Source organism: Alosa sapidissima, chromosome 13 (genome assembly GCF_018492685.1).
Source record: "Alosa sapidissima isolate fAloSap1 chromosome 13, fAloSap1.pri, whole genome shotgun sequence".
Classification (NCBI taxonomy): domain Eukaryota; kingdom Metazoa; phylum Chordata; class Actinopteri; order Clupeiformes; family Clupeidae; genus Alosa; species Alosa sapidissima.
Window position 1 is genome coordinate 12,488,177 of NC_055969.1, and position 21,549 is coordinate 12,509,725.

The 21,549-nt window shown below is 42.8% G+C and overlaps 1 protein-coding gene across 8 annotated transcripts in view; it reads left to right on the forward strand.

Moving 5' to 3' along the window:
- The first annotated feature begins 1,537 nt into the window (after positions 1 to 1,537).
- The window catches only part of tln1 (talin 1), an 86,484-nt gene continuing 66,472 nt past the window's right edge, over positions 1,538 to 21,549 (forward strand). For 6 of the 8 annotated variants that reach the window (XM_042058644.1, XM_042058646.1, XM_042058647.1 and 3 more), the window contains exons 1-2: positions 1,538 to 1,730; positions 19,523 to 19,593. The gene's annotated coding sequence lies outside the window, so the exon portion shown is untranslated. Of the gene's footprint in view, positions 1,731 to 2,244; positions 2,265 to 19,522; positions 19,594 to 21,549 lie in introns of those variants that run through there. The other 2 variants (XM_042058651.1, XM_042058645.1) reach the window with 2 other exon arrangements.

Sequence of the window (21,549 nt, forward strand, 5' to 3'; positions counted from 1 at the left end):
CACACACACAAACACACACACACACACACGAGAGTTGCCTTTTGGTGTTAGTTGGGAAGTAGCAGTAGAAGTAACCAAGCTATTTGTCTGTGAAATAAATCAATACTTAGGGCCTTATTTTACAAGGGCTAGCAGAAGGGGAAACTGTGTGTGTGTAACTGCATAAATGAAGGCAGGTTAGCTGTATGTTAGTGTTGAGTTTGTGAAAGGTTCCATACCATGGGGAAACCCTGTGTAGACAATGCTGTGGACTCGCTGGTCCTATTATTGACAGTTATTGCATTTCCTCAATGAAATATCTTATGCATAAATGTACATTTTGGGTTTAACCTAGAGGACACGTGTGGACAATGATGCAGAATGTTCAAGTTTCATGAAGCCTTATTCAAAAGTATGTTCACAGCTTCAAAGAGTTATATTCTGCATAATGATAAAAAGATTTATTTTATTTTTTTTGGTTACCAGGTAGTCGCCTCAGAGGCTTCAACTTAAAATGGCAAATGTTTACAAGATGTTTATCTCAGATCAGTTCATTTTTGAGTGATGTACAGGACTAACTGTAAAATTATTTATATTTTGTAGATAATAAAATAAATGAATTGTCAGATCAAGTATAACTTTTTTAGAAAATTAAACATGTACACCATTGTATGTAGGAATGTACAATGAACAGATGAAATTGAAAAATAAATTTCTGTCCATTTAAATATTGTCATTGAGCTTGTGTGTGTGTGTGTGTTCATTGGTAGCCATGACTGCAAAACCACCAGTAGGTGGAGCAATGACTACACGCGCTTGATAATCTGCGCTTTCATGGCCTACTTAATGAAAGCGCACGCAACATTAAAACAAAGTAAGAAACCTCTGCTCAGAAAATATAACATAGAAGGTTTAATATGTAGACCTCACAAGATTAGAATTGTATCCATCTTGAAGTAGACTAGAGTGCCTTGAATTGCCTTTGCGTGTTGTCTTAATGATAACACGGGCGTGTTGCCAAATTAGTCCTAGTTATGAGAAACGTTTCGTGAGTGTATCGGAAAGGGTCGATGATAGTTCTCAACTTAAAGACATTTCCTCATAAAACAGGACATTCATATCACCACCATTTTATTCAGGTAGTCGAAGATGTAATTCCAGTCTAATGCCAAAAGATGGCAGCTTTTGAGAGCACAGCCTACTGTCACAAGAAATAAAAGTAACTGTCCATGCACAGTGCACACTCTTACCAGGCTGAAATCTTACCAGAATATCTCAGTTTCTGTATTCCAATACTATTATTACCTCAAAATGATACTTCTGCATATAGACAAAGTCTTTGTATGCCTAAAATCTCTTATACAGCCTAGTCCCTTGTGCAAAATAAAATGCCTGTAGGCTATAGAAATAACTTTTCTTCAATGATGATGAATTTGATCAATTAATCTCTACGTAAATGTACAGACACTGACACTGACTCTGACTCACTTGTGGAAAATAAAATCTATAACTAGTTGCCTACATTCCCCCTCCCTACGCCCCGCGCCGCATCATAGTTCAGTGGGCTCTGACTCGGAAGGGTGGAGTTTCAACACCGCCTCGGAGGACCGGAGCAGGGAGGGAGCAAAGAAGTCAGAATTTGACATTTACCAGCCATTCGGAACATAATTTTCAGCTGGGGGAAAGGGATTGTAAACTCCGAAAACTGTTCTCCGAAAACGGCCAGGAACTGTAGGTAGAGGACGGACGAGGTAAGCAAAATGTTCATTTGTTTGCGCACTCAGTCGTACGCTACCCCTCATAAGAAAACTTTGCTGGTAAGGGCGTTCTGCTCGAGGCATTGACTCTGACTCCGCCGTTCTAACAACTTTAGGTGGGGAAAAACGTCAAATAGATTAAATATTCGAAATGAGTGCGGATGCAACATTACTTGTTTGAGGAACTGCTGTGGGCGAAGTATCCTCTGGAGTCTGCTGTCTTAGCGGCTGTGAGTTCCTCATCTAGTCAACTTTTTCCACATAGTAAATCCTGCCTGATAAAGTCAGTAAATCACATATTTCTGTAAAAACCTGTTATAATTAGAAGTAACCTACGGTATATTTAATGTGGTTGGATAGTTTGCTTTGCTGAAGCTGTTAACGGTGTCAGTATTTTTTGCTGAAAACTACAGCATGGCCTACAATTTCGTGACTGGTAGGTAGGCTCTGCGTCAGAGAAAACGTAGCATAGTTCAGTGCGACTACGTGAGCAATGTGAGTGTCTCAACTTCCTCTGAAAAGTTTTAGGTGAGTCCTTTATGGTTCTCTTCCAATTTAGCCAGCAGCCTAGGTGTGTTTATCTACATGTCCGAGATTTATCGTGGAGTTATGGGTAGGGAGGAGAATCGTTATCAACGTAACTCAACCGTCTATTTCTATGTAAATCGAACATGCATTAGCCTACTTCCTTTACTCAACAGTAGCCTAAGCTGTATTAAGAAGAGCTGCAACAATTGTAACCATGTAAAGAGAAACGTCTAACATTTTAGCGTCACACGTTTCGACTTTTTCTGTGTTTTTTGTCACATAGAGTAACATGACTTGCATCATTTTTTTGGGGGTGAAGCTAAACCATGTACGTCCACACTTAGATATCATACTTTTTATTCGTTCTAGCTCTATCTCTCATATAACTGTAACCTAGCCTACTAAATGTTTCTTTACATTGTGTGGGTCACCTCCAGTTAGCCAACATGTTATGCCAGTGAAACGGGCCCTCAGGGTGTGAATTGCAACACTAGAATGGCCCGGGGTGTGGTGCCCATCCCTCTCCGAGGCATTAAGAAGCGATAAGTTGTGTTTTGTCGCCGCAGGCGATATGTATTTGTAGGTCAAATAAAAGTTACTCATTAAACACTGCAGAACAGTGACTTTGCATGATGAGTGCTCGCTTTAACGAAGTAGCCTACAAAATGCATTAATATTTCCTTAATTTGGGGGATGGTAGTGTGGTGGTTAAGGACCTGGGATACCTGGGATTTAATTATATTCTTTGTATTACTTGTTGTTGTGAGTGGTGACAGTATGTTCACATGTGACAAGCGTCTGAACACACATCCATTACCTGAATAAAACACACATTGCCTGAATAGGTAATAGGATATGTTTGCAAGTTCTATGATTAAGGTACACATTGCTACTCTGTTTGTACTGTCATTCAACACATATCATGACACAGCAATTACACACACAGACACACACCACATACAGTACCGAGTTGGAGTAGCTCACTTATGGCCGTGTTTTTTGGGTCTCATCCCGCCTGAGGGCTTTTTTCGAGGGTGCTTGGAAGACTATTCAGTTCAATTATGTCTTGTCTGGCATTGGAAATCACATCCATGCAGACTGTTCACTGCTCAGTTGTCATAGACTTTGCTAAGGCTCAGGAGGAGTCACTGCCATGGAATATGCGAGTCTAGTCATGGTGGGCAGTACTCTATCGACCTGTTATTGTAAAAAAGGTTGATGCTAACGGGTAAATATCATTTGATAGTTGGTATGCTCTCCTGTTTGTTGCTATCGTAGGATGGATGCAGAGAATTGCAGGGAATTGCATTTTTCTCTTACCAGCTGACTTGTAGAGCACTTCATACTTTAGATGAGAAATGATATAACAGTGTAGGCTATCTTTGCGATGTTCTATCTTCTGTGTTATGTGGATCATGGTCTGGTGCATTTCCATCCTGTGATGTAGCACATCATATCTGTAGTAGTATTGATTATTGCTGATGCCCCATATGCCATTAGTCATTACTGCTGGGAGAGTACACTTCCAATAATATCTCTTTTCCCTGCAGTCATGTCATGTACCACACAATGCCCGCCATCATAATAAACAACAAAACAACAATATCAACAACCAAAACATAGCACTAATTACCAGTTTTGTTAATAGTGTTGAATTACATTTGCAGCGAAAACTTTCATGCCGAAGCACCATCATTGATGCTATTAGACAAAACCATACTAATGCTGTTTTACATCTCTGTTACTGAACTAATAATTTGGCAATTACTTCACTACTGCTGCAGTGTGTGTGTGTGTGTGTGTGTGTGTGTGTGTGTGTGTGTGTGTGTGGTCTGCACAGACAACATATAAGAAATGCAAAGAATTCAGTGTTGCATAATATTTTGTTATGGGTGTGTGAGTACAAGCTGATATGGATTTACTGTGGTGTGAAAGCACTTGGCGTGAAAGACCTTGACTTGGCTACAAGGAGTAACTACTGAGAGACACTACTGCGCTATTATGATGGTGCCCAGTCAAGCTGGAGAACAGCAGGGCACCAGCCTTTTGCACCAACCCACCCCCCACCCCATACTACCCTCCTTCTTCAGTCGCCCTCGTCTGGTGCAACAAGGTTGCCATTGATAGCACACTGTGTTGTATTGTAGTGGGCTGGGAGGTGAATGAAGGCCTCCTTTGTCTGAGAGTGAGTCTGGGTGCTGCTACTGCAAGACCCGGCCGACTCCTTTTGAGACGAGAGGTAAAGGGCAGGAGGCGCTGGTGATTTACTGCCCTCACTGAGGGTGGTAGTGGTGGAGGGGGGGGGGGGGGTATCAGGGTTGAGGTCGGGGAGTCGAGATTCACTGACCTTGCAGTGTGGCATAATCATTGCAATAGCTTTATGGAGTTTGTACTTTCATGTGTACATTGACATTGTCCACTAGAAATGTGGTGTGTGCATATGTAAACATAAGAGACAGGGATGTTGTCGTTGCTGTCAGGTGGAACAATGACAAAGAGGAAAGGTGATGGAACTTTCTTGACATGCAATGCATTTGTGACCTCAAGTTTTCTCTGAGGGGTACTGTAGATGACCCATACTGTCCTCCTTGTGACACCCAGGAAAGGGTTCACAATCTTTTTTTCTTTCCCTTCAGTACTCAAGACAGCCAGCATCAAACAAATTCTTGATCTTCCTCCTGTCCCGATGGCATGCAAGAGCATAAATGATGATTGGTGAGGGTCATACTTGTTGCCAGTGTCCCGACCTAGACATGGCATGAATATATGGCACTAGGATTGCCTAATCTAAAATCTGACATAGTGTCCATCGTGAAAGACAAAAATATTGTGTAGTCTGATCCCGACATCTCCTTCCCTCTCTCTCCAACTCACACACACACACACACACGCACACTCTGTATGCTAATGGTCTGATGGTCTACCTGTGTTTGCTCTAAAGGTTTTAGGCTGCCCCTTCCCATGGAAAGGCCGTTAGGATTGGAGACATGACTCTGGCCTTTGAAGTATTTCCAGCAGCTGGAAGCTAATGCCAGTCATAATATTTTGCACTTTTACTTTTTGAAGTTGACCTTTCCCGATGGGTCTGCCAGTTGAGACTAGTCGTACTGCAGTTTTTGCACGTTGATGTTTTCATGAAAAACAAAAGACGCGCTAAAGGAACGAAACGGGAAGAAAAGGATATTTCCCAAATGTGATTTCTTACAATCCGAGCCTTTGTTGTTTTTGAAAATTCGTTTAACGTTTCAGGTGCGGGATATGAGTCCTTTGAGTAACTGCTAGCACTAACTCATCTGAGGTTGTCTCTTTGGCTAGAGGCTGCAAAAAAAACTTAACAGAGCTGGATCTTTCATTGCAATCAAACAAAGCTTTTTTAATGCTAGAAGCCAAAGTCTTGGAGACAGAACTGAAGGACAGCAAGGAAAGAGGATGTTCTGTATGATGTCTAGAGGATGGGCTTTTTTTGAAACTGGAAACTGATTGCTTTCTCACTGACTCCTGACTTGTATGGTTCCCTTTCTGCGGATGTTCTGTTGTCACAGTAACAGTGTCCCAGCCACCTCCCTGCCGTTCCACTGTGATCACTAGTGGTCATTTTTACAGATGAGTAATCTCCATTAACCACATGTTACAAGTGGTACATTTCATGTACTTTTTTCTTCCAAAAGTTTCTCTCGTATTTCTCAACTGAGGTCATGGCTTCGTTTCCCCTGCATTTTTGCACTAGAGGAATTCTTCTTTTTTCTGCTCCATCACATGTATCGCCTACATGAAAGCACCAATCATGTGAAAGCCATCTTATTTTCCAGCCAGTTGGCTGGCCTTATCATTTGATGTGAGCTTCGAACACATGATGCTGTTTTCCATGATCTACAATGCTGCATTACTACAGCACTGTTGTTTCACTCGAACAACAGTGGAACAGCTGATCATATTATACCTCCTCCATCACCTGGAGGACTGATATAGTCAGGCTAATCAGGCTACTCTCTTGTGTGGCAGAGACTGTGTGTGTGTGTGTCTGTGTGTGTGTAGTGGTTTGTTTGTTAAAGTAATATGGATGGATGAATGGAAATGGATGGATGACTAACCTAAAGTTCTGCATGGCTCACCAGTTATACAAATATAAACTTCTGTCCTCATCGGTGCCTTAGTCACAGTTCATTCAGACAGTTACTTGAAAAAGGGTGTATTCAGTCCTAATTTAGCCACCATCATTCCTTCAGTTGTTGACTCAGCAGCACCCTGTCTTTCATCCATATGCAAACCTTATCAGACCTTTTTCGTATGTGTTTGGGCAGAGTGTGTTATTAAACTATATATGGCCCGAATGTTAACTGTTGAGAATATGTATGGGGATAGGTTTCACCGTGTTCTACAGTAAGTAGTGGTGGCGACCCGCATGTATTTATACACGGTAAGTACACAGTGGGTCTGGCGTAAAGTGTTTTTGGATGTATGAAGAGAGGAAAAAAGAAAGACACAGAAACAGAAGGGAAGAGCGAAAAGAGACGGAAAGAGACAGCCACAGGATGTTTTCTTTGGACAGGGGTTATGGATGCCCCATAAGGGAGGTCACTGGGTGTGTCACTGACCCCAACAATGGTGAGAAACTATAAGGAGCATCTTGTGTACAACAGAAGACTCAAGTATCTCGGTAGACCTCTCTCTGTTCTCTGTCCCCATAACAAACTGCCACAACTGTGCCCGTTGCATTCAGTATTGATAAACAGAGGTCAAGTTGCAGCACATGCATCATTCTGAATCAGCAGATTAATTTCAATACAAACCATATCAATCGTCAATTTATCTGCTGTTTGCCAGGACCACATTGCCAGCATTTGCAGTTGGTGTGCTCTCATCTCACGTACTCTCTCGCCCTAGTATGGTAGAAGCGGTTTGAGCTGAGAGAAAGGCTGGAAGCCCCTGCAGCGGTTGGATTTATGCGAGCACTGTGCATGCCCTGGCCCAGCCGCATTCCCATTTAGGAGATCTGGACGTGTGGTTTGTCTCAAGGTGCAGCAGGCCGCCCTCTTCCCAGTGTGTTTGCGAGCCAGCCATATTTGGTCAAAGCGCCACGCCAATGTTATTACTGTGGCGCAAGAAATCATTTGTTTTGGGAGTGCGGGCGGATTCCCTTGCCATGTAATAGGCTCAAAATGTGTAAAAGCTAATCAAGGTCAGTTGGCTTTAGATCATCCGTGTGATACTACAACCGGACTTGCTGTTGTAGAGGGATCTAATGTGATTCACATCAGTGAGTGGAAGCATGTTTGATATTTTATATATGAACAGGATGGGTGTGTGTGTGTATGTTAACTACATGGAGCTCAGTAGTTTATTTTCAGGAGCGTTGTCTGCACTCTGTACTTTTTATTTCAAGCTCCAAAATGGAGAAGTGTGGAGAACATGCCTAACAAAATAAGCATTTTCCTCTCATTTAGTTCAAACTTATAGCATTTACTTTAAATGCCATGATGAAGGTTTCATAGATTGGATTGTAGACTCTATTAGTTTTTCAGAAATGTAATAGTTCCCAATGTAATAAGAGTAAGACATCTGCTAAACACCATAAGCATAAATGTTGTGGTGGTAGGAAAGATATTTTATTTGATATAAATAAATTCTCCAAAGCAATAAGCAGCCAGTTTTTCCTCTAGTAATAGAGTTATGGCCATGAACTCCCTCACCACCTCATTTGCTATATGCTAATGCTTCTGCCTTGGTTTGTGTCATCCTTGCCTTTTCACATATGCCCTGAGAGCGTCATCCACTGCCCTACCTCATCTCTCTCCAAGTGATGGTTTACACGAAGCAACACTACCAAAGATACACAAAAGACATTCCTCTCCTGTGTTTGGCCAGGAGCTTATGGCCCATGTAGGATTTCTGGCATTGCTGGGCAGTTGTGTCATTGCTACAGTTGGAATCAAGCCGCACTGACTCAGTCTAAGCACTGCCCCCCTGAAACATTTGAGACCCAAGTATGAACAGAGTTGCTGGCCAAACCCAATATTTTTAGCAATTCTAGTAGTTCAGTTTAGCGTTTAAAAGGGAAAAACATGAGCTGGTCACCACAGTATTTGGAAAGAATGAGTTGGATATTACTGCAAAGTATTGAAGAACAACACAGGTTATAGTCTTTGTAAATATCACCCTTCTAGTCATAATCCTCTGACTCATTGCTGTCTACTCCTAGTAAATGTCAGTTATATCTGTTTGTCTGTTCTTAATATGGTAGCAACTTGTCAAGCACTGGCATGATGGAGCTCGTAGTACAAACCAAGCCCATTCTACCAAAAAAGATCTGCTTCAACCCTCTTTGGTACCAACACACCAGTGTTTGAGTCGTTTCCCTCACCAAACTTATTTTGCCTTACAAGGAGCTGTCCTTTCAAGAGAGATGAATTCCAAAAAAGTTTTGAGTGAAAGTGAAATATTATGGCCCAGTCTAAGATAAGCCATTTTGTTTGCAAGCAGTGTTCTGAAAAACTGAAGGGCCGCAACAACAGATATATTCACTTTGAAATACTCCCCTGGAATTGTTTATAATGGGGAGAGCTTTTATTTTTTTTTGATGGCTCTTTTTCAGTGTAAGGGAAGTAATTGAACCGCAGGTTTTGCCTTCACTCTGGCTTATTTCTGCTGTCACTAAATGGCGTTCTGTTTATACACAGCCCAGCTTTGAATAGATTTTCTGTGCACCAATGGTAGTTCTTGTTCTTGTCCTTGACCCACATTTAGTGAGAGCAAGCAACACGCATTTACTGGTGGTGTCACGGACGATAATTGTGCTCACTTTAATTTGAGGTATTTGGTCTGTGAAGAAGCAGCTGCTCGTCAAGTGTTGTAGGCTGTAATTTTGAAAGCTGTTTTGATGATGTGAAAATATCGGAACTCTCCACTTCCTCTTTTGAGATGGGTATGAACAAACAGGGATCCTTTCGCCCCCTCCTCTCTCATTCTTCTGGTCTCTTCTAATCTCTCTCTCCCAGTCCGTCTCTCTTCCCCCTCTGTCCATCTTTTGTGGCATGTATATCCTGCCATTATTCATGCAGCCCTCAATTGCTTTGCACTTTTCTTTTCTCACTATCAAGCAGATACTTCCTCAAAGAAGTACTGCAAAAAGCAGGTATCAGTGTGAGCGGAAAGATGGTGGACAGTAAGGCTCTTCAGTAAGGCTCTTCCCTTATATATTGCTGGAATTTGCCATCAGGATTTGAGCACTGCAGTGTTACACCGTCTCTACAACACCAGCCCTGTCAGCACAAGACTGCTGCCACTTACTGTCACTGAGCTGCCACTTTTTGCGAAAGACGCTGTACAAGGTCTTAACAAGGCAGATTCAGGTCTGATGATCGTTTGTTTTTCTGCCCTACAGGCTCAGAAAAGAGCTCTTGTTAAAACTGGTATTTTGCGGTGTCCGCAAACTTCATTGTCACGGTAGATGTTCTGCAGGGTCCTCCTCATTCAGGATTCTTGTTTATTTTCTCTGTGATTCAGGACATGGTTCAATTCCAGCCAGTTTACATTCAGACCAATCACATCTACACCATGGACTAGTGTCAGCATTTTAGGGTTTGGAATGTGCTGTGATCATTAGAACTGACCTCAAAATAGAAGTGTTTTATATCATTCAAGTTTATAGCTCTCACTGCACAGTAAGTAAGCAGAAGTGAATGTAGTTTGTAATATGTCAGTCATTATTATCTCTCTTTTCTCCATTTCGCCATGGAGTTAGCATGTGTGTTTTTTTTACCACCTTATTAATGAACTTCACAGAGGTTGGAGACAGCCCTTGCGTGTGGGCTACAAAGGTGAACTCGATTTGTTTAGTGCCATGACTCTCTTTTTGCACATGGAGGCCAAGGAAGAATGACAACATGTCACAGTGTAATTGGATTAATGGCTAAGTAGCTAGTGCTATTCATGCTATAGCGCGAGGCTTCCTTCTGACTGGTCATTCTCAGCGTGTGGTAAAAGAGCCCCATTGTTGCAGCTGACCATGGCTTTGTTGCGATGAAATGAACCAATTTGCCCATAGGGAGCCATCATTTTTAATCTCTGTCAGTGTGGTCTGTTTGGCTAGGCTCTTATGATAACTAATACTAGAAAAATGAGTGGGCTTTCTCTGCCTAATCACATTAGGATGCATTTTGTGAGGTGAAATGAAAAGCTCATCCAAATATTCTAGATAAATAATTGTCAAATATTACATAAAAAAGATTCTTTTGTGTTTAACATCAAATAGATGTATTTAAGTGTTTGTTATAGACACCTTTTAGGCAAAGTTGCACACATGTTGTTATCAGCACAATTACTTGGGTGGGTTTTACTCTTTAGTAATTCTTTGAATTCTTCAGAGGCCCGGTCACTCTCTACCCAAGCATGCCAGATCTGTAACTCCGGGGCCCGAGGCCCACAATGTAAACACTTTGCTGCTTGGCTGGCATCCTATCAGTTTGGCTCCACCATTTCAAAAAGAAACTTTTTGGATACTCCTCCCCAGCAAGGAAACCTACACCCAAAGCTTCAGACTTATGTAAAAGTTTGATTTCCTTTATATAAAAACATATCATATACAGATGCATGCATACGTAAATGGTGTATGTTATTTATACTCTAATTAATTGAATTACTTTAATTAACGCTCATCTACCGTGCCTCTTGTCCTATATGGAACAACAACTGATGCAACTGGTTTCTTGATGGTCCATGTCACATCCTCCCTCTGTAGTTCTAATTAAAGTTCCCAGTTTCCCACTGAGGTCCCTCTGGCCCTAGGCCTTTAGGGAGTGTGAGATGAGTGTATTCCTCTGGGTCGTCCCCTACGGCCCTGTGAAGGAGACACGGCGGCCCTCCCTCTCAACCTCACTGGCCAAAGGTCCATGGAGAATCACTGGAGGAATTCTGAAAGAATGCGGGACGGAATTCCACCAAGGAGCTGCAGCTTGGGAAGGAGTGTGTGTGTGTGTGTGTGTGTTTACTTCCTTGCTATACATTTTCATTCCAGCAGATTCAACAGACCTGGGTCTGTTTCAAGGGCCTGGCTGGCCTTTGAAGTTTACTGAATTTTTTAAGGTGTTGGTGATTTTAATGCCAGGTTGATTTGTGGAAATTAAACTTCAAATCACTGGAAATTTCAGAGCAGGGAACCTTCTGCTGAAACTCAAAGGATTTAGCTCATTACATTTTATGAATTGGACCAGAGCAGTAGCGCAGTGACTCACCACAAGCAGTTATCTAGACACCAAACTGTCTTTGTTAAACAGATGGCTATTCAGTTGAAACTTTTTGCAAAGCTTAATTGTTGGTGCACTGCACTGCCAACTGAAGAGATGGTGAAGCTCAGTTTTGCGTATCTGCTTGAAAATGCAGAGTATGCGTCAAAGACATCACTCTTGTCAACAGCCTTTCCTGAGTTGAACTGGACTGCCTCCCTTTTTTTAACATAGACAAGCCCACTTTTCTTTGCTTTTCAGCCGATTACTGTGCTATGCACGGCAGATACCCTGCATTCTACATTTGAATGTGTACAGAGAGAAAGAGATTAAAGCCACGGATTTATCTGACAGATCAAGCAGATGTTCGAGGACTATTGCTTACATTCCCCCCATGTTAAAGCCATCAAAGCCCCTGCAGATCCGCTGTCAGCGGGAGACTGGGGGAGCAGACTGGAGTGGCCTTGGTGGGCTTCACACTGGAGTGGCGAAAGTCACAGTTTAATGGTGCTGGGGCTCGAGCTGGGAACAACATATGGGTCTGGTGCGTGCACCAGGAGACCGGAAAAAACCCCCTTTACCCAGATATCGCTCGCAGTCATGCACCGCAGCTGGGTTTGTGGAGTGAATGTGGTAAAGTTGTGGAGGGAAATTAAATGCATGACTCTTCTTTGTAGTGGCACTTTTATGGTGCGTGTATGCATAGAGAATGTACTAATGATTCTTGTGTAGACTTCCTACTGTGAATTGGATCGCTGAAAATGTGAGATAAATGCTATGAAGTTTAACAGTTTGGATTTTGGTCCAAATCCAGAACTCTAACAGATGTGAAATGCCCAGATGTTTGCTCGAGGTAAACCTTGAGATACCTGTCCATATCCACTGTTTGTGTTGCGTTAACCCAGTAGGACCTCCCCTGCCCATCCCATATTTTCAATGTGCACATTTGTTACAACAGATAGGACAGACCAAAAGACGCCAGCCTTGTGTGTTTTGTAAATATACACGGAAAGTAGCCCCATGACTTCCATGTGGTGGAGCCCGATGAATGAATGGTGGTGCTTCTCCTGATGTGATGGCAACATTCTGCTCCTCTGGCCTGCAGAGATAAAGTCATATTATTAATAATCGCATTGTCCGCCGTCCTGCCTTGGTGAGCTGATTGCCATGAAGTTCGGTTAGATAGGCTCCCTGGGAGACATGCGATGACGCAGCCTGTGGTCAGAGATAGGCGAGGGCGGGAGGTCAAGTGATGCAAACCAGCTCTCCCTCGAACGCTGTCCTTTAGTGACCAGTAGGTCAAGGAAATGACTAGACTGAGTGGGGAAAGCAAAGAGGGCAGATTACGACTGGCTGATTGTCAAGTGGACTGCCTGCTTAGGCATCATCAGGACCATGGTTGTAATTACAGTGACTGGCAGGGTGTCTATGCTTGTGTCTAGTTATGTAGACAGAGAAGGCTGTGTTGCTTACCTTACAGAAAAATGTTACACTGTTGCCACATGTGTATTAGGGACCATACAGGATAGCAACACAAAAGGTGATGGATAAATGGTGGTGGGTAGGTTTTGTAGCTTTAGCTAGAAACCATGGTGAACTCAAATGCATTTACTGGTTAATGTGAATAATAATATGGGACCCTTTAGAAGATATCTGGTTTCAGTGAATCTGTCCAGATAAAGCAGAATCATACTAGACACAGATGTTCACAGGAAAAGAAAGATTTGAAGTGTTACTGGACACCATCCCCTCATCATAGTCATATTGACTTGGCCTTACTGTTGTGTCTGAAGATGGATTTTAGTGTTTCCCACATATTTTAGGTGTTTGCAGTTGAGCCAAAGTAAACCGACCACAGTGTTATGGTACCGTTTCAAACATTGATGTGCAAAAAGTAACAATAACAGTGTGAATTTGTCACCAGCACACAATTAACACACAACTTGGACGCACAGCTGTTGGAAGAAATACGTTGTGTCATTTAATATCTACAAGCTGCAAATTCAAAGGAAAAGTACTTTCCCATTATAACAGCAGAAAATCATCCAAGCAAATGACCAGTATCTCTTGCACTTTCACACTTCACATCCAGCTAATGGATTGGCCCAGGATCAGCACTGCATTATCACGATTCATTATCTCTTTGGAGGAGATTTTTTGGAGACACACATGCAGTCAGAAACACAGATTTTATTTAGTCTCCGGATTTGGCCTCATACCGATGTTCTCCATCCTTCTCTCCCCAGACTGAGAGCTAAGCCACCCGTTTCTCAACCGCATGGCCAACATTGTTTACAAGGATTTGCGTAATCTCTGGCAGAAAGCACAGACATGTACTGGCAGCTTGCATGCAAGAGTCTCACTGTCAAGAGGTTTCTCTGTCTGCAACCGTGCAACTTCCATACATCATCCATCAAAACACCCATACCTCCCTGCTTTTAAACACAATGCTCTATATGCTGCGTGCTGACCTTGGCCATTGAAATCATACAGGTCATGGAATACAGCTCACGCTGTCATTATATGAAGGCCCATATTGATCCGCTGAGGCGAAATGTTGTAAAGCAGAGCAGAGCAGCTCCAGACTTGTTTCCCTGGGTGATTGTGTAACTTGACAATTGTTGTAACTTGAAACTGTCAGTACAGTTTCTTTTGAACAGTATTTTTCTCATTTTAAGCAATAGACCCTGGTTTAGGATCTGCGTAGCTATATTAAAGAAACACAATGTAATTATTTTACCTTAAACATAATGGCTTCAAACTCATGCTACTCTGGAGAATGAAGTCTCTGACATTGCTAATGTGTGCCTGGAACACCTGGAATTGAGGAGCATGATCCTTTTTGTCAGTTTTTGATGAATTGGGCACATGTGCATGGGCACATGTGCATGTGCTTTGCAATATGCTTGACTTGTTTCTGAAGGTAAAATATGCACTTGACCACGTCGCATTGTTTACTAGGACACACTCGCATATTTCACATTGCAGCTTGACCTTGTGGTATCTTTCTCTTTTTTTTGTCAATTCCTTTTCGCTCTTGGACTTTGCTGTGGGAGAGCAGAACTTGTTTTGGGGAGGAGCGCCTGACTGACTGTAGTTCAGTTCAGGCTGTGAGACTCTGGCTGCATTGGGCTGTGTCAGGCATGGGCTATTTATGATCCACTGGCAGAGAGCCTGTTGTCCACTCGGGGAGTGGCGGCCGCTGTCAGAGGTTCCTCTTAGCGACCGTACAAAAACACACCATCTTCTCTGCCCCGGATGAGTTATTTGAACACTCGCATGGTGCCTCTGGATTGCAAGAAATCTGACAAATGAGTCATTTTTCCACGACTCGAAGAATCATGAGCGGAAAACCTTGACACTCCCTTTCTGCTGACTGCAGTCAGATGTGGGAACACCGGACGGCGGAGATGGTAAACCGGCCTAATTAAGTGCGCAGGCAGCTTGATTGAGATGTACAGCATCTCGGTGTCATGGCTGCCATGGGGTAGTGCACTGGTGAGTCATCATGGTGTGACCTGAAACCTCGAGAGAACAACGTTCTGGTCTGGCTGTTCTGACCGCTGCCAATCCATAAAATGTGTAATGACTTTTAAAATGACTTTTTAAAGACAAATATATGACCTTTTCAGCTACTGATCTCCGTCTGGCCCCTTCATAATTTTTTCCATCTGCATTTGGAATGAATACCCTGTCTTGACATTAATGTTTTTTTCCCCCAATTTTTCCTTCAATATTTGCTTTAAAGATGAATGTTTCTCATCAGCCGGCTTGAGCAGCTGGAATCATACTTTAGTTCCATGGTGAAGGTCATTCATTAACTTCTGCTCAACAATATTGCAGCAATATATAAAGAAAACACTCAGGGAGACAGTGTCCTTAAAGGGAGACAGGTGCACAGTGAAAACGTCACCATATTAAATGAGGGCCGATACACCAGCATGTTTTGGTGTGTGTGTGTGTGTGTTTGGGATGGGGGGGGGGGGGGGGGTGGCGGTGTGATGTCTATCTAATGACCCCAGAATGACCCTTTGTAAGCGGAATGTGGCTGCCTTCCGTGAAGTGATTTAAAGCGGTGCTGAATTTAGCAGCTGGTTGGCCGTCCGTCCAGCCAGGCAGGAGATCCGAGTGAAGGAAATAAGTCATCCAGCCCTCCCTCCCTGTGTATCATATCAGGGAAGACTTGGCCACCCTCCCGCTCACGTCAGGTTAAACCTTACAACGGTTGAATGGTGGCCAAGACTGTTTACTTACTTTCTGTGTCGTCATGGAACTTTTTATATCTTAAACTAGCCAAGGCAGTATTTGGCTAATGTTGGCATTTGATGTTCTACTGGTAGGCAAGGCAAGAGAAGGCAAGTTTATTTATATAGTGCATTTCTTACACATGGCTTATATAATGTGCATTACATAAACAAAAGCAAAGAATAGTAAATAATTGTAAATAAATTCATAGATCTGTTCAGACGGTGTGTAGACATAGCCACATCAAAGAGCACACAGAAATGATCAGATAAGTCCTTAATAGTTGTAGAGACATTGAAACCCTTTGTGATGAAATAGTCAAACTCTATGCAAATGGCTGACAACAGTTCACTTACTCTTCAACCAAAGATCCTTGATTACTGACCGCTCCGCTTCAACCCTCTCTGCCTCAACTATTCAAGAAACTTTAGCCAAATGTTTTGGAGGTCTGTAAATAGTCAGTAGCAAAACCTGCGGAGAACACTTAATAAGTACTCAATGAATGGAAGCGAGGCAAAAAGGAAATAGTTTTTCTTGCAGATTCAGTACTGTTGCCACGAGCTCCAGAAGTGGCAGAGCGTCCTGCTTGGCCCGTTGGAAGTGAAAAGTAGGGTTCAGCTCCTCACATTAGGCCCAGGCGTCTTCAGAGGCCCCATACTAATGGGGGCTAATGCGCCTGCTGGCCCCCTCAGGGGCTTGGCGTGCAGTGCTGTGCATGTTGATTACAGCATCAGCTCCCCTCTTCCTGCCTAATTAGCCGCTCGCATGCTGCGAAAGGACGGGCGGACGTCCCTCCTGTCCTGGCTGCCGCCCTGCTCACACCCTGGCGCCTGCTTAGATACGGTTACCGGGGTGTGAAAAGAGAGGGGGGTGGGGGCGTCTCGCCTTTCGCCCGCTGTATTTTCATATCGTCACTGATAGGAGCGGTCAGGAATAAAAACATAAACACCCGACCCTGCCCAGCCCCTGTCTGACCAGCGGTCTGTCTGCAGCCACTGCTGCTGGAGTCAGTCTGTCAGACCCCTCTCAGGTTTTTGTACCCAAAAAAAAATTGGTTGTTGGGGGGGGTTGCTGCATGTAGACTGTAGTGTCTGTACCGCAATCAGGTCCAAGTGTCCAAGGAAATAACACTATATAAATTAAATGAAAGCAAAACTATTATGCAATTCTATATTGCCCATGGTTCTTTATGATGTCTAGCACTAAAGAATTTGTCAATCATTGTTCATGCTCATGTAAAGTAACAATTGCTTTATTCATAGTAGTGCATCCTGTCTCAGACCCAACCCTCTTTAACCTCCCACCCCCACCATTAGTTTCCACCCAAAAGAGTATGAGCGGCACCCAACACAGGACATGCTGGACTGGTCAGAGAATGAGTGCCCTGTTTTGTCCATTAATGCTTTTGTGGGCTGTTTGGTTCTTGGAAGACCAACCCCTACCCAAGCCAAGCCCCCACCCCCCACCAGCCCCCAGATTGTTTGTGTGGAAGCTGGGAGGTTATGAGGAGCCCAGTTCGGACTTCCTCTCCTCTCACTCAGGATGGGCTGAGTGCAGCTCGAGGAAGGGTCCGCAGTGTGGTCTTTCACTTCTGCTGTACAACACAACAGGGAACTACTAGGGATATGTGGTTGTGGTAAATGGCAGTTGGATTTTGATAGTGGGAATTCCTTTTCACAGAGTTGGACATTCTTGTGAGAAAACATTCCAGACAGTTGTAATCTTGCTCTTAATACGTTTGAAGAAAGTAATGTGTATAGATTTTCTTTTATCATTGTCATAACAAACATTGTGGACATGCATTAACATTACACCGTTCAACTTGATTTCCTTTTGTGATGAACTACTCTCTGTCTTTCCCTCTTTCTGTCTACAACTATGCACATGTTTTGCCTTAGACGGCTTCCATGTTTTATTTTCCTTGTTTTTTTTTTTTTTTCTGGAGCTAAACAAACACTCCTGTCCCTCTACTGAGTCTAATTGCACCGGATGCAGAGCTCCCAGCTGTGGGAGAGCCAGCTGGTTGCGCTGCACTCTGTGCTCCGTGTGCCTCTCCAGATAGCTAAAATTCCCTTTTATGGCATTGCAGAGGCTTTCGAGACAGGAAATGACATCATGACTCACTGAGGTAGTGAGTGAGCGAGCGAGCGAGAGAGAGATACAGACAGAGAGAGAGAGAGAGAGAGAGAGAGAGAGAGAGAGAGAGAGCGAGCTTCTGCCACTACTGTGAAAGCATTCCGTATGGCCTGAGAGACTGTCTGCCCAGAATTTGAATCCTGACACTTCACCTAGACGGGAGCAGAAAACAGCTGCAGCCGCGGCGGCAGCAGTGACATCACCAGGCTCGAGATGTTATTTCATGGGCAGTGGAATGAGTGATCACGCAGGGCCAAAATAAAATTCACAGGCGCCTTTTTACTGCTCGGGGACTGTGTTGATTGACAACAAGTGACCAGAAAAGAATTCGGTTCACGCGGGGAGAAGTGAAAAGGAGAGTGAGGTTTTAGGTGTTGACATCAGTTAAGGGGAAGGCTGCAGAGGACATGCAAGATGCAACAGTGCTTTTGAAACCCTGTACGTGTGTGGTGTGAATATGTGTGCATGTGCATGTGAAAGAGAGGGTGTACTTTTATTTACGAGACAGAGAATGAGACCAAGAGCTTATGATTTAACTACACATATTATATTCTGTATTTTTATGTTTTGAGGCTTGCTATATTTCTGTACATTCTATTCCTTGGCAATACTATTTGTTATTAAATGGTCATACCAATAAAGTATATGAATTGAGTGCATTTTTCACTCAAATAGTGAGTGAATGAGCGTGTGTGTGTGTGTGTGTGTGTGTGTGTGTGTGTGAGTGTGGACTGTATGTGTCGGTAATGGGAGAGGCTCTACGTTCTCTTACACAGTAGTGACGTTCTAGGCTGCCCCTCCCTCCAGGAAGTGAGTGAGAGAGTGAGTAAGTGAGCTGCAGCAGGTCTGCAGCATTACCGGAGTGGGACGTGCCCAGCGTTACACACAGCTCAGCTGAACATTACTCACACTCATCCCCAGCTCTTCAGTCTCGCCGCTCTCCATAAAAGAAATAACAAAACTGACCGGTGTATGCATCATTTGCTTTGGGTGGGGGAATCCCGTGCAACGCTACCAGCCCCTTGAGACCACTCTGATTGTTTTTTTGTTGTTTTTTTTTTTAAACATGGCTTCGAAAAGTTTGGACTGCATTGCAGATGGATATTAAAGAAAGAATAAGCTTTGCCTCTTACCCTTTTAAGTAGGTGTTTACCCATTTCTGCATGTAGGTGTTTTAGTGATGACTGATGTTGTGGATTTAAGTTTTGCATGGGAGGGCAAAGATTTGTTTTTGGCGCTAAACATGTAAGTCTAGAGACCAGGGAGATCTTATCTGACACCTCCAGGAGATGTGGCATTGCCTACTCTGGTGTAAGTTTTATGACTGCACTCTGCATGTAATCCCTATCAGCTTTTCACCCCTTATTCTTGGTGTGCATACCAACTCTCCCCTTACTGCTTGTCATTTATCAGCAGTACTTCGGCACCGGGGGAAGCTTTCAGTTATCTCGATCAAGACAGACAGTGCAGACTGAATTTTCATCGAGCTGTCTGCTGAGGTTTTGATCTGTTAATAGATATCACCATGATAAATCATTGCTTCTAGACTTGATTAGTTTCCGTACATGAAGGAAAGACGTTCATACACTCTGTATTGTAAGCTGTGTTAAACACAATATCACTTTTACATTTTTCTCTCTCTCTTTCTCTCTGCAGTGAAACGAGGAGACCCCAGACTGCCATTTTCAAACGGGAGGACCTCTCCCATAACCACAAGTTTCTATCAGGTAACATATTACACTCTAATGAGAACCCCCATTGCAGAGGTCTGTACTCAAATGTGTTTATTGATCATCTCTACTACTGTGGATGATCAGTAAATGCTTGACTGTGTTTTAATTTGGTTTACTAAGGATTTATCAGAAATGTATTTTTTATCAGAAATATATTATTGGAACTTCTAAGATTTAAACTGGCAGGTCCTCCAGGTTACAGCTTTTCTCTCAAGAAAGGCCCTTTGTGACTGCTTAGGTTTCCACTGACTAGTTCATACACGTAACTTATGACGAAATAGGTTATCCAATCACATCTTTCCCATCTTTAGCTGTAGCTGTAACTTGTTTCAATTTCAATTTGGAATTTCAATTGTCATTACTTCCTTTTGGCTATGATCTAGCTGTCACTAATTGAACTAACAGAAAATCCACCAAGCCACACTCCTCTTTATTGAAGGTTTCCACAGTAGAGTCCCGTGGAAACCTGTGCTGCCAGTGATAGACATACAATGCTTGCATGTAGTACCTTTAAAAACTTCCTGTCAGTTTATTACTGTGAGGACTTGTCCTTACCGAGAAAGCACCCAAGTGTGTCATTTGAGCTATATGTGTGAACACGTAATTGATGCTGTCAGGGGCCCCCTTTTTGCAAGCTGAGGCCAACAGCTGTCTCAAGATACACCCTGGGGCCACCACCTAGCACAGCGTTCTAATTTGCATGCCTTGTTGGTGAGACCACTGTACACTTGCATGTTTTAAGAAGAGTGCAATGTTCTGCCCCATTTCCTCTCATCCCAAGTGTGTACATATTCCATTATTTAGCCTTAGCACACACTGGAAGTGTGTTTATGTTGTTAGACGTGCCGTGATTGGCAGGGTGGATATTAGTCACGGGCGTCTCAGTATTTCAACCTCTGACCCTTTCTTTCAGTACCAGATGCCAGAGGTATGAGTGAATGTTGCTCACTTTCTAATAGTGGAAATAGTGGCTTATTCTATGAGTAGCGCACAAGCCACTGATTAAGATTTTACCAGAAAGACTCATCAGGGCTCTCTGCTGTATGTGCAGTTAATTGGGTTTGTAAATACTATCAGACTTTGGTATTTACTCTGAAAATGACACAACTGTCTGGATTAGCTGTTGTTTTAAGCTTTTGTTTAGTCTGTGACCTCAGTGTGACTATAAACAACAGAGGTTTGTTTTCTGAGGACAGGAGGTGAAATTTAAACAACCTGCCAAGTCTTCTGTCTGACGTGTCAATTCTTGGGCAGTGAAAATCTGGTCATTGTGTACCTGGTCAGTGAATTGAATTTACGGGAATTCTTAAAGAAGCTTCTTCAGCTTCTCACCTCATTAGGGATGTCCCGATCCAGCTTTTTGCGATTCCGATCCGATACCGATATTGTAGCTTTTAGCATTGGCCGATACCGATACTGGCCGATCCAAGCATGTATTAAAGATTAAAGATATGTACTTATTTTGTTGTTATACTCATGTTGAAAAGGGTTTTACTCTTAAGAACAACTAGCCAACTTAATTAGGTTAGTTTGAATAATCCACAGTGGTTGGTAATGAGAAGCTGACCTGTTTATTCTTAACAGGGTTAAATAAACACAAAATAATAAATAGTCAATTAACCACACAAACTGAATTGGCATCAGTGCTCTGCTCTTGAACAACAAGAGTGTAAACCCAGGCTTAAAAAGCCATCAGTGCAAACAATATTGTAAACTGTATAAAAAAAGCAAAACACACAGAAAAGCTGAGTAGAAAATAAATAGTCAATTAACCACACAAACTTAATTGGCATCAGTGCTCTGCTCAAGAGTGTAAACCAAGGCTTAAAAAAGCCATCAGTGTAAACAATATTGCAAACAATATAAAATTATATATAAAAGCAACACACACAAAACCTGAGTAGAAAATAGTCAAATTACCACACACACACTGAATAACAACCCAAATAA